This window comes from Rutidosis leptorrhynchoides, chromosome 6, assembly GCF_046630445.1.
Source record: "Rutidosis leptorrhynchoides isolate AG116_Rl617_1_P2 chromosome 6, CSIRO_AGI_Rlap_v1, whole genome shotgun sequence".
NCBI classification, from domain to species: domain Eukaryota; kingdom Viridiplantae; phylum Streptophyta; class Magnoliopsida; order Asterales; family Asteraceae; genus Rutidosis; species Rutidosis leptorrhynchoides.
Genome location: NC_092338.1, coordinates 61,335,222 through 61,352,435, shown reverse-complemented (window position 1 = coordinate 61,352,435; position 17,214 = coordinate 61,335,222). Strand labels below are relative to the sequence as shown.

The 17,214-nt window shown below is 35.0% G+C and overlaps 1 pseudogene; it reads left to right on the top strand.

Annotated features, from left to right (window-relative positions):
- Positions 1-13: 13 nt before the first annotated feature.
- On the top strand, positions 14-15,659 carry LOC139853682 (disease resistance protein Roq1-like; annotated as a pseudogene).
- The last annotated feature ends 1,555 nt before the right edge of the window (positions 15,660-17,214 follow it).

Here is a 17,214-nt window from a genome sequence, read left to right as displayed (position 1 = left end):
CTCAAACGAGTCAATGGCTTCTTCTTCTTCTTCTGGATCACGAAAGTATGATGTGTTTCTTAGTTTCAAAGGGGAAGATACTCGCAAGAACTATGTAGATCATCTCTACAAAGCTCTTTCAGATAAAGTAATTCACACTTACAAAGACGACCAAACACTTCCTCGGGGCGAATCCATTGGTCCATCCCTGTTGAATGCTATTGAGGAATCTCAAATTGCAATCGTCGTATTCTCGGAAAACTACGCTGATTCATCCTGGTGTTTGGATGAACTCGAATACATTATGAAATGCAGGGTTTGGAGAGGACTGATGGTTATACCCATATTCTATAATGTGAGTCCTTCAGATGTTAGGAAACTGCAAGGAAATTTCGGAAGAGCATTTGCGAAACGAAAGCGCGATAACAGCACCAAAGAGGAATTATGGAAAACTGCAATTGTTGAAGCATGTAACCTTTCAGGATGGGAACCCAGTCAAATTGCCAACGGGTTATTCTCTATTTCTCTTTCTTCTTTTTGCTTGTGTTAAACGAAGTATATATTTCCTTTATTTTAGAAGGTTACTCGTGTTTTATTTATGTATAATGTATGATATTTTAACTTTTCTAACCCCTTATAAGCATCAAATATTTTGCTCTTTCTCAAGCTATTATAAATTATAAATATAAATAAATTCATTCATAATAAGCTAATAATGATCTTAAAATTTTTTTGTGATATAAATATAATTGCATTGAATTATAACTGGAGTTCTTATATTAATTTAATAAAGACTCGCCCGTCTTGGTTTTTGGAGAAAATGTTACGTAGTACTTGTGAATGTCAACATACACTAATCATCCTTAATCTCGGATGTGCAGGCATGAAGCAGCGGGTATCAAATCAATTGTTGATACGATCTTGGAAAAATTGTTTTTCTTAGATAAAAATGTTAATGAAGACCTTGTTGGAATGGGGGCTCGCTTGCAATCTTTGAGAAAACTGCTAGATATAGGGTCAGGTGTTGTGCACATGGTTGGGATATGGGGTGTTGGGGGCAGTGGCAAGACAACTCTTGCTTATTCTGCTTATAAAAAGTTCTCTCATCATTTTCAAGCTCATTGTTTTATTGACCAAATTCGGGAGGAGTCAACAAAACATGATGGTTTGAAAAAAGTTCAAGAGAAAATTCTATCAACTCTTTTGAAAAAAAGATGTGAATGTACAGAGTGTCGTAGAAGGAAAAGATATGATAAGAAGCAGGTTAAGTCGTAGTAACGTTTTAATTGTCTTTGATGATGTTGATAAAAATGAGCAAATAGAGGCGTTAGCTGGATCCCATGAATGGTTTGGCCTTGGGAATCGAATAATAATCACAACTAGAGATGAGCATTTGCTACACAAAGATAAGGTTAAAATATCTCATGCTAGTTTATTATCACACGATGAGGCGTTTCAACTCTTCGATAGACATGCAGTGCAGAAGGATAAACCTCCTATAGAAGACTATGATACGCTTTCACTACGCGTGGATTCTTATGCAGGTGGGCTCCCATTAGCACTTAAAGTTTTAGGATCTTTACTACGTGGTAAAGACAAGAAGGGGTGGGAGAGTGTCTTAGAAAAGATGAAAAATATCCCAAATTCTACAATTATGTAAAAACTCAAAATAAGTTATGATGGACTGGAACCTAACGAAAGAGAGTTATTCTTGGATATTGCTTGTTTCCATAGGGGCTATCGTGTAGATAAAGCAAAGGAGATATTTGATGCTTGCGGGTTTTACCCTGATACCGGGATCCAAGGTCCCCTAATGAAGATGTTGAAGGGCCTTGTTTTCTTTCAAATGAGTTGCAGTATATTTCATGGAATAATTATCCTAGACGTCCGTTTCCATCAGATTTTCAACCAAGGTCAACTCAAATAATGTTCCTCTAAGTAATTTAACAATTAAAATATACATACAAGTATAGTATGAAATGTCCCGTTCTTATTGATTAAAAACGTTCCATATTAATTGATTTCGTTGCGAGGTTTTGACCTCTATATGAGACGTTTTTCAAAGACTGCATTCATTTTAAAACAAACCATAACCTTTATTTCATCGATAAAGGTTTAAAAAACTTTACGTAGATTATCAAATAATGATAATCTAAAATATCATGTTTACACACGACCATTACATAATGGTTTACAATACAAATATGTTACAACAAAATAAGTTTCTTGAATGCAGTTTTTACACAATATCATACAAACATGGACTCCAAATCTCGTCCTTATTTAAGTATGCGACAGCGGAAGCTCTTAATAATCACCTGAGAATAAACATGCTTAAAACGTCAACAAAAATGTTGGTGAGTTATAGGTTTAACCTATATATATCAAATCATAATAATAGACCACAAGATTTCATATTTCAATACACATCCCATACATAGAGATAAAAGTCATTCATATGGTGAACACCTGGTAACCGACATTAACAAGATGCATATATAAGAATATCCCCATCATTCCAGGACACCCTTCGGATATGATATAAATTTCGAAGTACTAAAGCATCCGGTACTTTGGATGAGGCTTGTTGGGCCCGATAGATCTATCTTTAGGATTCGCGTCAATTAGGGTGTCTGTTCCCTAATTCTTAGATTACCAGACTTAATAAAAAGGGGCATATTCGATTTCGATAATTCAACCATAGAATGTAGTTTCACGTACTTGTGTCTATTTTGTAAATCATTTATAAAACCTGCATGTATTCTCATCCCAAAAATATTAGATTTTAAAAGTGGGACTATAACTCACTTTCACAGATTTTTACTTCGTCGGGAAGTAAGACTTGGCCACTGGTTGATTCACGAACCTATAACAATATATACATATATATCAAAGTATGTTCAAAATATATTTACAACACTTTTAATATATTTTGATGTTTTAAGTTTATTAAGTCAGCTGTCCTCGTTAGTAACCTACAACTAGTTGTCCACAATTAGATGTACAGAAATAAATCGATAAATATTATCTTGAATCAATCCACGACCCAGTGTATACGTATCTCAGTATTGATCACAACTCAAACTATATATATTTTGGAATCAACCTCAACCCTGTATAGCTAACTCCAACATTCACATATAGAGTGTCTATGGTTGTTCCGAAATATATATAGATGTGTCAACATGATAGGTCGAAACATTGTATACGTGTCTATGGTATCTCAAGATTACATAATATACAATACAAGTTGATTAAGTTATGGTTGGAATAGATTTGTTACCAATTTTCACGTAGCTAAAATGAGAAAAATTATCCAATCTTGTTTTACCCATAACTTCTTCATTTTAAATCCGTTTTGAGTGAATCAAATTGCTATGGTTTCATATTGAACTCTATTTTATGAATCTAGACAGAAAAAGTATAAGTTTATAGTCGGTAAAATAAGTTACAAGTCGTTTTTGTAAAGGTAGTCATTTCAGTCGAAAGAACGACGTCTAGATGACCATTTTAGAAAACATACTTCCACTTTGAGTTTAACCAAAATTTTTGGATATAGTTTCATGTTCATAATAAAAATCATCTTCTCAGAATAACAACTTTTAAATCAAAGTTTATCATAGTTTTTAATTAACTAACCCAAAACAGCCCGCGGTGTTAATACGACGGCGTAAATCCGGTTTTACGGTGTTTTTCGTGTTTCCAGGTTTTAAATCATTAAGTTAGCATATCATATAGATATAGAACATGTGTTTAGTTGATTTTAAAAGTCAAGTTAGAAGGATTTACTTTTGTTTGCGAACTAGTTTAGAATTAACTAAACTATGTTCTAGTTATTACAAGTTTAAACCTTCGAATAAGATAGCTTTATATGTATGAATCGAATGATGTTATGAACATCATTACTACCTTAAGTTCCTTGGATAAACCTACTGGAAAAGAGAAAAATGTATCTAGCTTCAACGGATCCTTGGATGGCTCGAAGTTCTTGAAGCAGAATCATGACACGAAAACAAGTTCAAGTAAGATCATCACTTGAAATAAGATTGTTATAGTTATAGAAATTGAACCAAAGTTTGAATATGATTATTACCTTGTATTAGAATGATAACCTACTGTAAGAAACAAAGATTTCTTGAGGTTGGATGATCACCTTACAAGATTGGAAGTGAGCTAGCAAACATGAAAGTATTCTTGATTTTATGTAACTAGAACTTGTAAAATATATGAAGAACACTTAGAACTTGAAGATAGAACTTGAGAGAGATCAATTAGATGAAGAAAATTGAAGAATGAAAGTGTTTGTAGGTGTTTTTGGTCGTTGGTGTATGGATTAGATATAAAGGATATGTAATTTTGTTTTCATGTAAATAAGTCATGAATGATTACTCATATTTTTGTAATTTTATGAGATATTTCATGCTAGTTGCCAAATGATGGTTCCCACATGTGTTAGGTGACTCACATGGGCTGCTAAGAGCTGATCATTGGAGTGTATATACCAATAGTACATACATCTAAAAGCTGTGTATTGTACGAGTACGAATACGGGTGCATACGAGTAGAATTGTTGATGAAACTGAACGAGGATGTAATTGTAAGCATTTTTGTTAAGTAGAAGTATTTTGATAAGTGTCTTGAAGTCTTTAAAAAGTGTATGAATACATATTAAAACACTACATGTATATACATTTTAACTAAGTCGTTAAGTCATCGTTAGTCGTTACATGTAAATGTTGTTTTGAAACCTTTAGGTTAACGATCTTGTTGAATGTTGTTAACCCATTGTTTATTATAACAAATGAGATGTTAAATTATTATATTATCATGATATTATGATATATAATATATCTTAGTATGGTGTATATACAGTTAAATGTCGTTACAACGATAATCGTTACATATATGTCTCGTTTCGAAATCATTAAGTTAGTAGTCTTATTTTTACATATGTATTTCATTATTAATACACTTAATAATATATTTACTTATCATTTAACATAATTAACCAAGTGTATCAATATCTTAATATGATTCATATGTACCTAGTAAGACGTTGTTATAACGATAATCGTTATATATATCGTTTTCGAGTTTCTTAAATTAATAGTCTCATTTTTATGTATATAACTCATTGTTAAAATACCTAATGAGATACATACTTATAATAAAAACATGTTAACTATATATATAACCATATATATGTCATTTTATAGTTTTTACAAGTTTTAACGTTCGTGAATCACCGGTCAACTTGGGTGGTCAATTGTCTATATGAAACATATTTCAATTAATCAAGTCTTAACAAGTTTGATTGCTTAACAAGTTGGAAACATTTAATCATGTAAATATCAATCTCAATTAATATATATAAACATGGAAAAGTTCGGGTCACTACAGTACCTACCCGTTAAATAAATTTCGTCCCGAAATTTTAAGCTGTTGAAGGTGTTGACGAATCTTCTGGAAATAGATGCGGGTATTTCTTCTTCATCTGATCTTTACACTCCCAGGTGAACTCGGGTCCTCTACGAGCATTCCATCGAACCTTAACAATTGGTATCTTGTTTTGCTTAAGTCTTTTAACCTCACGATCCATTATTTCGACGGGTTCTTCGATGAATTGAAGTTTTTCGTTGATTTGGATTTCATCTAACGAAATAGTGAGATCTTCTTTAGCAAAACATTTCTTCAAATTCGAGACGTGGAAAGTGTTATGTACAGCCGCGAGTTGTTGAGGTAACTCAAGTCGGTAAGCTACTGGTCCGACACGATCAATAATCTTGAATGGTCCAATATACCTTGGATTTAATTTCCCTCGTTTACCAAATCGAACAACGCCTTTCCAAGGTGCAACTTTAAGCATGACCATCTCTCCAATTTCAAATTCTATATCTTTTCTTTTAATTTCAGCGTAGCTCTTTTGTCGACTTTGGGCGGTTTTCAACCGTTGTTAAATTTGGATGATCTTCTCGGTAGTTTCTTGTATAATCTCCGGACCCGTAATCTGTCTATCCCCCACTTCACTCCAACAAATCGGAGACCTGCACTTTCTACCATAAAGTGCTTCAAACGGCGCCATCTCAATGCTTGAATGGTAGCTGTTGTTGTAGGAAAATTCTGCTAACGGTAGATGTCGATCCCAACTATTTCCGAAATCAATAACACATGCTCGTAGCATGTCTTCAAGCGTTTGTATCGTCCTTTCGCTCTGCCCATCAGTTTGTGGATGATAGGCAGTACTCATGTCTAGACGAGTTCCTAATGCTTGCTGTAATGTCTGCCAAAATCTTGAAATAAATCTGCCATCCCTATCAGAGATAATAGAGATTGGTATTCCATGTCTGGAGACGACTTCCTTCAAATACATTCGTGCTAACTTCTCCATCTTGTCATCTTCTCTTATTGGCAGGAAGTGTGCTGATTTGGTGAGACGGTCAACTATTACCCAAATAGTATCAAAACCACTTGCAGTCCTTGGCAATTTAGTGATGAAATCCATGGTAATGTTTTCCCATTTCCATTCCGGGATTTCGGGTTGTTGAAGTAGACCTGATGGTTTCTGATGCTCAGCTTTGACCTTAGAACACGTCAAACATTCTCCTACGTATTTAGCAACATCGGCTTTCATACCCGGCCACCAAAAATGTTTCTTGAGATCCTTGTACATCTTCCTCGTTCCAGGATGTATTGAGTATCTGGTTTTATGAGCTTCTCTAAGTACCATTTCTCTCATATCTCCAAATTTTGGTACCCAAATCCTTTCAGCCCTATACCGGGTTCCGTCTTCCTGAATATTAAGATGCTTCTCCGATCCTTTGGGTATTTCATCCTTTAAATTTACCTATTTTAAAACTCCTTGTTGCGCCTCCTTTATTTAAGTAGTAAGGTTATTATGAATCATTATATTCATAGATTTTACTCGAATGGGTTCTCTGTCCTTCCTGCTCAAGGCATCGGCTACCACATTTGCCTTCCCCGGGTGGTAACGAATCTCAAAGTCGTAATCATTCAACAATTCAATCCACCTACGCTGCCTCATATTCAGTTGTTTCTGATTAAATATGTGTTGAAGACTTTTGTGGTCTGTATATATAATACTTTTGACCCCATATAAGTAGTGCCTCCAAGTCTTTAATGCAAAAACAACCGCTCCTAATTCCAAATCATGCGTCGTATAATTTTGTTCGTGAATCTTCAATTGTCTAGACGCATAAGCAATCACCTTCGTTCGTTGCATTAATACACAACCGAGACCTTGCTTTGATGCGTCACAATAAATCACAAAATCATCATTCCCTTCAGGCAATGACAATATAGGTGCCGTAGTTAGCTTTTTCTTCAATAACTGAAACGCTTTCTCTTGTTCATCATTCCATTCAAATTTCTTCCCTTTATGCGTTAATGCAGTCAAGGGTTTTGCTATTCTGGAAAAATCTTGGATGAACCTTCTGTAGTAACCAGCTAGTCCTAAAAACTGGCATATGTGTTTCGGAGTTTTCGGGGTTTCCCACTTTTCAACAGTTTCTATCTTTGCCGGATCCACCTTAATACCTTCTTTGTTCACTATGTGACCGAGGAATTGAACTTCTTCCAACCAAAATGCACACTTTAATAACTTAGCGTACAATTCTTCCTTCCTCAATACTTCTAACACCTTTCTCAAATGTTCACCGTGTTCTTGGTCATTCTTTGAGTAAATAAGTATGTCATCAATGAAAACAATGACAAACTTGTCAAGGTATGGTCCACACACTCGGTTCATAAGGTCCATGAACACAGCTGGTGCATTAGTTAAACCAAACGGCATGACCATAAACTCGTAATGACCGTAACGTGTTCTGAAAGCAGTCTTTGGAATATCATCTTCTTTCACCCGCATTTGATGATACCCGGAACGTAAGTCAATCTTTGAATAAACATACGAGCCTTGTAGTTGATCAAATAAGTCGTCGATTCTCGGTAGTGGGTAGCGGTTCTTGATGGTAAGTTTGTTCAACTCTCGGTAGTCGATACACAACCTGAATGTACCATCTTTCTTCTTGACAAACAAAACAGGAGCTCCCCACGGTGATGTGCTTGGTCGAATGAAACCACGCTCTAAAAGTTCTTGTAATTGGCTTTGCAGTTCTTTCATCTCGCTGGGTGCGAGTCTGTAAGGAGCACGAGCTATTGGTGCAGCTCCTGGTACAAGATCTATTTGAAATTCAACAGATCGATGTGGGGGTAATCCCGGTAATTCTTTCGGAAATACATCGGGAAATTCTTTTGCAATGGGAACATCATTGATGCTCTTTTCTTTAGTTTGTACTTTCTCGACGTGTGCTAGAACAGCATAGCAACCTTTTCTTATTAGTTTTTGTGCCTTCAAATTACTAATAATATGTAGCTTCGTGTTGCCCTTTTCTCCGTACACCATTAAGGGTTTTCCTTTTTCTCGTATAATGCGAATTGCATTTTTGTAACAGACGATCTCTACTTTCACTTCTTTCAACCAGTCCATACCGATTATCACATCAAAACTCCCTAACTCTACTGGTATCAAATCAATCTTAAATGTTTCGCTAACCAGTTTAATTTCTCGATTCCGACATATATTATCTGCTGAAATTAATTTACCATTTGCTAATTCGAGTAAAAATTTACTATCCAAAGGCGTCAATGGACAACTTAATTTAGCACAAAAATCTCTACTCATATAGCTTCTATCCGCACCCGAATCAAATAAAACGTAAGCATATTTATTGTCAATAAGAAACGTACCCGTAACAAGCTCCGGGTCTTCCTGTGTCTCTGCTGCATTAATATTGAAAACTCTTCCGCGGCCTTGTCCATTCGTGTTCTCCTGGTTCGGGCAATTTCTAATAATGTGGCCCGGTTTTCCACATTTATAACAAACTACATTGGCATAACTTGCTCCGACACTACTTGCTCCGCCATTACTCGTTCCGACACCATTTGTTCCTTTCTTTCTATTAACCCCTGGTCCGTAGACCTCACACTTCGCCGCGCTATGACCATTTCTTTTACACTTGTTACAAAATTTGGTGCAGAACCCCGAGTGATACTTTTCACACCTTTGGCATAGCTGCTTCTGATTGTTGTTGTTGTTGCGGTTATTATTGTTGTTGGGATGATTGTTGTAGTTGCTGTTGTTGTTGTTGTTGTTGTTGTTGTTTTTGTTGTTGGGCCGTTTGTTGTAGTTGCGATTGATGTTGCGATTGTTGGGATAATTGTTGCGATTATTGTTGTAATTGCTGTTGTTGTTGTATTGGTGATTCTTATCACCGTTTTCCTCCCACTTTCTTTTGACTTGCTTCACATTGGCCTCTTCAGCAGTCTGTTCTTTAATTCTTTCTTCAATCAGGTTCACTAGTTTGTGAGCCATTCTACATGCCTGTTGTATAGAGTCGGGCTCGTGTGAACTTATATCTTCTTGGATTCTTTCCGGTAATCCTTTCACAAACGCGTCGATCTTCTCTTCCTCATCTTCGAATGCTCCCGGACACAATAGGCACAATTCTGTGAATCGTCTTTCGTACGTGGTAATATCAAATCCTTGGGTTCGTAACCCTCTAAGTTCTGTCTTGAGCTTATTGACCTCGGTTCTGGGACGGTACTTCTCGTTCATCAAGTGCTTGAATGCTGACCATGGTAGTGCGTACGCATTGTCTTGTCCCACTTGCTCTAGATAGGTATTCCACCATGTTAACGCAGAACCTGTGAAGGTATGCGTAGCGTACTTCACTTTGTCCTCTTCAGTACACTTACTTATGGCAAACACCGATTCGACCTTCTCGGTCCACCGTTTCAATCTGATCGGTCCTTCGGTTCCATCAAATTCCAAAGGTTTGCAGACAGTGAATTCTTTGTAGGTGCATCCTACACGATTTCCTGTACTGCTACATCCAAGGTTATTGTTGGTATGTAGCGCAGCCTGTACTGTGGCTATGTTTGAAGCTAGAAAAGTACGGAATTCCTCTTCATTCATATTCACGGTGTGTCGAGTAGTCGGTGCCATTTCCTTCAAAATAGTCAAATGGAACAAGTTAATCATACAGAATATTAAGAGTAGTTAATAGTATTTCGTAGCATAATATGAACTCATTTATAAAAGCTTTTTCTTCATATTAGCGTTTTATAAGTTTAAATTCGGGTAGTACCTACCCGTTAAGTTCATACTTAGTAGCTAATATACAATTCAACTACTACAATTCTATATGAAAAACTGATTATAATAATATTTCGCGTTCAAACTTTTATACAATATTTTACAAACTTACAATACCGCTTATTTTACATAAAGCATGAAATATAGCACACAATAACTTTGATACAAGATAGTTGTGAAGATAATTCTAGCTAGTACACAAGTCGTTCAGCAAAGGCAATAAAGACACGTAATTCATACGTCCAGAAACAAGTCATGCATTCTGGTTTTACTAGGATTACTTCCCATCCTTGGTCTTGTGGAACATAACCGTTATGGCCGTTGATAAGACAGCGTGTTGTAACGTCGTCAAAAGGACGAGGGTTACGTAATGTCCAACAGTCCCGTAACAATCTAAAAACCTCATTTCTTACCCCAATTACCGACTCCGTCACTTGTGGAAACGTTTTGTTTAATAGTTGTAGCCCGATGTTCTTGTTCTCACTTTGGTGAGAAGCGAACATCACTAATCCGTAAGCATAACATGCTTCTTTATGTTGCATGTTAGCCACTTTTTCTAAATCACGAAGTCCAATATTCGGATATATTGAGTCAAAATAATTTCTTAACCCGTTGCGTAAAATAGCATTTGGGTTCCCCGCAATATATGCGTCAAAGTAAACACATCGTAACTTATGGGTTTCCCAATGTGATATCCCCCATCTTTCAAACGAAAGTCTCTTATAAACCAAGACATTCTTGGAACGTTCTTCGAATGTCTTACAAACTGATCTCGCCTTAAATAGTTGTGCCGAGGAATTCTGACCGACTCTAGACAAGATTTCATCAATCATGTCTCCGGGTAGGTCTCTTAAAATATTGGGTTGTCTATCCATTTTGTGTTTTTAAACTGTAAAATAGACAAGAGTTAGATTCATAAAAAAATACTTATTAATACAAGCAATTTTTACATATATCATAAAGCATAAGCACACTATATTACATATATTACACCACACGAATACAACTATCTTATTCCGACTCGCTCGTTTCTTCTTCTTCGGTTTTGGTTCGTTTTGCCAAGTTTCTAGGGATATATGATGTTCCCCTAATACTAACTGTCGTTTTCCACAACGGTTTAGAAAAACCTGGTGGTTTAGAGGTTCCCGGGTCATTGTTACAACTTAAGGACTTCGGGGGTTGACGATACATATAAAGTTCATCGGGGTTGGAATTAGATTTCTCTATTTTTATGCCCTTTCCCTTATTATTTTCTTTTGCCTTTTTAAATTCAGTTGGGGTAATTTCTATAACATCATCGGAATTCTCGTCGGAATCCGATTCATCGGAGAATTTGTAATCCTCCCAATATTTTGCTTCCTTGGCGGAAACACCATTGACCATAATTAACCTTGGTCGGTTGGTTGAGGATTTTCTTTTACTTAACCGTTTTATTATTTCCCCCACCGGTTCTACTTCTTCATCCGGTTCCGATTCTTCTTCCGGTTCCGATTCTTCTTCCGGTTCCGACTCTTCTTCCGGTTCCTCTTCGGGAACTTGTGAATCAGTCCACGAATCATTCCAATTTACATTTGACTCTTCATTATTATTAGGTGAGTCAATGGGACTTGTTCTAGAGGTAGACATCTATCACATAATATCAAACGCGTTAAGAGATTAATATATCACATAATATTCACATGTTAAAAATATATAGTTTCCAACAAAATTTGTTAAGCAATCATTTTTCAAGTAAACACGGTCGAAGTCCAGACTCACTAATGCATCCTAACAAACTCGATAAGACACACTAATGCAAAATTCTGGTTCTCTAAGACCAACGCTCGGATACCAACTGAAATGTCCCGTTCTTATTGATTAAAAACGTTCCATATTAATTGATTTCGTTGCGAGGTTTTGACCTCTATATGAGACGTTTTTCAAAGACTGCATTCATTTTAAAACAAACCATAACCTTTATTTCATCGATAAAGGTTTAAAAAACTTTACGTAGATTATCAAATAATGATAATCTAAAATATCCTGTTTACACACGACCATTACATAATGGTTTACAATACAAATATGTTACAACAAAATAAGTTTCTTGAATGCAGTTTTTACACAATATCATACAAACATGGACTCCAAATCTCGTCCTTATTTAAGTATGCGACAGCGGAAGCTCTTAATAATCACCTGAGAATAAACATGCTTAAAACGTCAACAAAAATGTTGGTGAGTTATAGGTTTAACCTATATATATCAAATCATAATAATAGACCACAAGATTTCATATTTCAATACACATCCCATACATAGAGATAAAAGTCATTCATATGGTGAACACCTGGTAACCGACATTAACAAGATGCATATATAAGAATATCCCCATCATTCCGGGACACCCTTCGGATATGATATAAATTTCGAAGTACTAAAGCATCTGGTACTTTGGATGGGGCTTGTTGGGCCCGATAGATCTATCTTTAGGATTCGCGTCAATTAGGGTGTCTGTTCCCTAATTCTTTGATTACCAGACTTAATAAAAAGGGGCATATTCGATTTCGATAATTCAACCATAGAATGTAGTTTCACGTACTTGTGTCTATTTTGTAAATCATTTATAAAACCTGCATGTATTCTCATCCCAAAAATATTAGATTTTAAAAGTGGGACTATAACTCACTTTCACAGATTTTTACTTCGTCGGGAAGTAAGACTTGGCCACTGGTTGATTCAGAACCTATAACAATATATACATATATATCAAAGTATGTTCAAAATATATTTACAACACTTTTAATATATTTTGATGTTTTAAGTTTATTAAGTCAGCTGTCCTCGTTAGTAACCTACAACTAGTTGTCCACAATTAGATGTACAGAAATAAATCGATAAATATTATCTTGAATCAATCCACGACCCAGTGTATACGTATCTCAGTATTGATCACAACTCAAACTATATATATTTTGGAATCAACCTCAACCCTGTATAGCTAACTCCAACATTCACATATAGAGTGTCTATGGTTGTTCCGAAATATATATAGATGTGTCGACATGATAGTTCGAAACATTGTATACGTGTCTATGGTATCTCAAGATTACATAATATACAATACAAGTTGATTAAGTTATGGTTGGAATAGATTTGTTACCAATTTTCACGTAGCTAAAATGAGAAAAATTATCCAATCTTGTTTTACCCATAACTTCTTCATTTTAAATCCGTTTTGAGTGAATCAAATTGCTATGGTTTCATATTGAACTCTATTTTATGAATCTAAACAGAAAAAGTATAGGTTTATAGTCGGAAAAATAAGTTACAAGTCGTTTTTGTAAAGGTAGTCATTTCAGTCGAAAGAACGACGTCTAGATGACCATTTTAGAAAACATACTTCCACTTTGAGTTTAACCATAATTTTTGGATATAGTTTCATGTTCATAATAAAAATCATCTTCTCAGAATAACAACTTTTAAATCAATGTTTATCATAGTTTTTAATTAACTAACCCAAAACAGCCCGCGGTGTTACTACGACGGCGTAAATCCGGTTTTACGGTGTTTTTCGTGTTTCCAGGTTTTAAATCATTAAGTTAGCATATCATATAGATATAGAACATGTGTTTAGTTGATTTTAAAAGTCAAGTTAGAAGGATTAACTTTTGTTTGCGAACAAGTTTAGAATTAACTAAACTATGTTCTAGTGATTACAAGTTTAAACCTTCAAATAAGATAGCTTTATATGTATGAATCGAATGATGTTATGAACATCATTACTACCTTAAGTTCCTTGGATAAACCTAATGGAAAATAGAAAAATGGATCTAGCTTCAACGGATCCTTGGATGGCTCGAAGTTCTTGAAGCAGAATCATGACACGAAAACAAGTTCAAGTAAGATCATCACTTGAAATAAGATTGTTATAGTTATAGAAATTGAACCAAAGTTTGAATATGATTATTACCTTGTATTAGAATGATAACCTACTGTAAGAAACAAAGATTTCTTGAGGTTGGATGATCACCTTACAAGATTGGAAGTGAGCTAGCAAACATGAAAGTATTCTTGATTTTATGTAACTAGAACTTGTAAAATATATGAAGAACACTTAGAACTTGAAGATAGAACTTGAGAGAGATCAATTAGATGAAGAAAATTGAAGAATGAAAGTGTTTGTAGGTGTTTTTGGTCGTTGGTGTATGGATTAGATATAAAGGATATGTAATTTTGTTTTCATGTAAATAAGTCATGAATGATTACTCATATTTTTGTAATTTTATGAGATATTTCATGCTAGTTGCCAAATGATGGTTCCCACATGTGTTAGGTGACTCACATGGGCTGCTAAGAGCTGATCATTGGAGTGTATATACCAATAGTACATACATCTAAAAGCTGTGTATTGTACGAGTACGAATACGGGTGCATACGAGTAGAATTGTTGATGAAACTGAACGAGGATGTAATTGTAAGCATTTTTGTTAAGTAGAAGTATTTTGATAAGTGTCTTGAAGTCTTTAAAAAGTGTATGAATACATATTAAAACACTACATGTATATACATTTTAACTAAGTCGTTAAGTCATCGTTAGTCGTTACATGTAAATGTTGTTTTGAAACCTTTAGGTTAACGATCTTGTTGAATGTTGTTAACCCATTGTTTATTATAACAAATGAGATGTTAAATTATTATATTATCATGATATTTTGATATATAATATATCTTAGTATGGTGTATATACAGTTAAATGTCGTTACAACGATAATCGTTACATATATGTCTAGTTTCGAAATCATTAAGTTAGTAGTCTTATTTTTACATATGTATTTCACTGTTAATACACTTAATAATATATTTACTTATCATTTAACATAATTAACCAAGTGTATCAATATCTTAATATGATTCATATGTACCTAGTAAGACGTTGTTATAACGATAATCGTTATATATATCGTTTTCGAGTTTCTTAAATTAATAGTCTCATTTTTATGTATATAACTCATTGTTAAAATACCTAATGAGATACATACTTATAATAAAAACATGTTAACTATATATATAACCATATATATGTCATTGTATAGTTTTTACAAGTTTTAACGTTCGTGAATCACCGGTCAACTTGGGTGGTCAATTGTCTATATGAAACATATTTCAATTAATCAAGTCTTAACAAGTTTGATTGCTTAACATGTTGGAAACATTTAATCATGTAAATATCAATCTCAATTAATATATATAAACATGGAAAAGTTCGGGTCACTACATAGTAGAAGTTACACCTTGCAAAAAGGAATTTACGCCATAAGTGTAGAGTAAATATATCAATACAGTAACTTAGTCTTAGCTTTAAAATTTTACTTGTATGCATCAGCGTCTACCACAACTGAAAAAGCTTACCATCAAGAATGCGGATAACTTAGTCAGCACACCAAATTTTGATGGATTTCCATGTCTTGAATATCTGAAACTTTATGATTGTGACAGTTTGGAAGAGATCCATCCATCACTTGGATAGTGTAACACTCTAGTCAACGTATATGTATCTGATTGTAAGAAGCTTAGAAGTTTTCCAACCATCATTTGTATGAAAAATTTGGAGACTCTTGACATCAGGTCTTGTGAAGCGCTTGTTGAGTTCCCAGAGATCCACGCAAGCATGGATAGCTTGAAAATGTTAAAAATTAGTGAGGTTGGGATAGAAGTTCTGCCGGCCTCATCAATCGGACAGTACTGTACCGACCTTACTTCGCTAATTTTGAACAACTTTTCATATTTAAAGAGAATAGAAGGAAACTTTCAAGCCTTGAAACACTTGGAAAAGTTAAATATGAAATATCAGCATAAGCTTGAGAAGCTGCCAAACGATCTGTTTAGTGTATGTAATTTAAAAAAGTTGGATCTCCATTTTTGTGGATTGGAAGATGGAGAGATCCCTCGTGATGTTGGTGACCAGTTACTCAAGTTAACAGTGTTGGATCTTACTGGGAATAACTTTTCAAGATTACCTTTTAGCCTCTTGAAACTTACTCGGCTCAAAGCATTCGACCTCAGTTTCTGCAGGAAGCTTCTAGAATTTCCAGAACTTCCATCCAGTGTGGATTTATTTAGAGCGGATTATTGCAGCTCACTTGAATCCATGGGAGACTTTTACAAAAACTGTAAGAGGTTATCTCGAGTATGTCTTAATGAATCGAATGATGTGAGTGGTGCAGAAGGATTACTACAATGTATGCTCCATGTATGTTAACTATCCCTCTCCTTCTTTTTACTTGTTTGGCATATGGCATATAATTGGACAGTTATTTATTTTTTAATGAGGGGTCCAGTTCGCCTATTAATGAAGCCTTCCTCTAAAAAAATCACAGGTCCATCAGGTTATAAGCAACGGGTGGAATGGGTTGTGCTTATCAGGGGTCCAACAAGTCTAGTGGTATCGAGGAACCCCTCCAACCAAGAAGTTGTGGGTTCAAGTCCATGGACATTTGTAAATATTCATGAAAAATCGTTTAGGGTGTTTTGAGTTTGTCTTTCTAAAAAAAAAAAAATTAAGTACATAGCTTGTGCTAAATTAAAGTGATGCGAACTGTGAGTGTTGGTGATAGATGTAAAGAGTTAAAAAAATCAAGGGAAAATAATTGGGTCACCAGACCCGGCCTGATTAATCTGTTTAAAAACTTGACCCGTTTGAATCCAGACCCAACCCAAAAGCAAGCAACCCATTTTTGCAGGCTTTGGGTTGTGTGTATGCACATGCTGTTAGAATTACAGGGTTTAATATACGTACACTACCCGGTCAACAATATAACGACTGTGTTGTTTTAATTAGGGGAATGCTATAAATCACCATATGAATCTCGAAGTTGATGGCCTTGAAATTCAAAAGACGTTTATAGCTCCTCTGCTTAGAGGAAGTACATGTAGATTGCAACTTCCCTATAACTAGTACAATGACTTTTGTGGATTCTTAATGTGTGCTTTTTTAATGAAATTAGACTACTGCGATGTTACTAGCATATCTTTGAAGCACGAGCAGAGTAATACGATGGGCATGAATCTTGAACCTGGGTTAT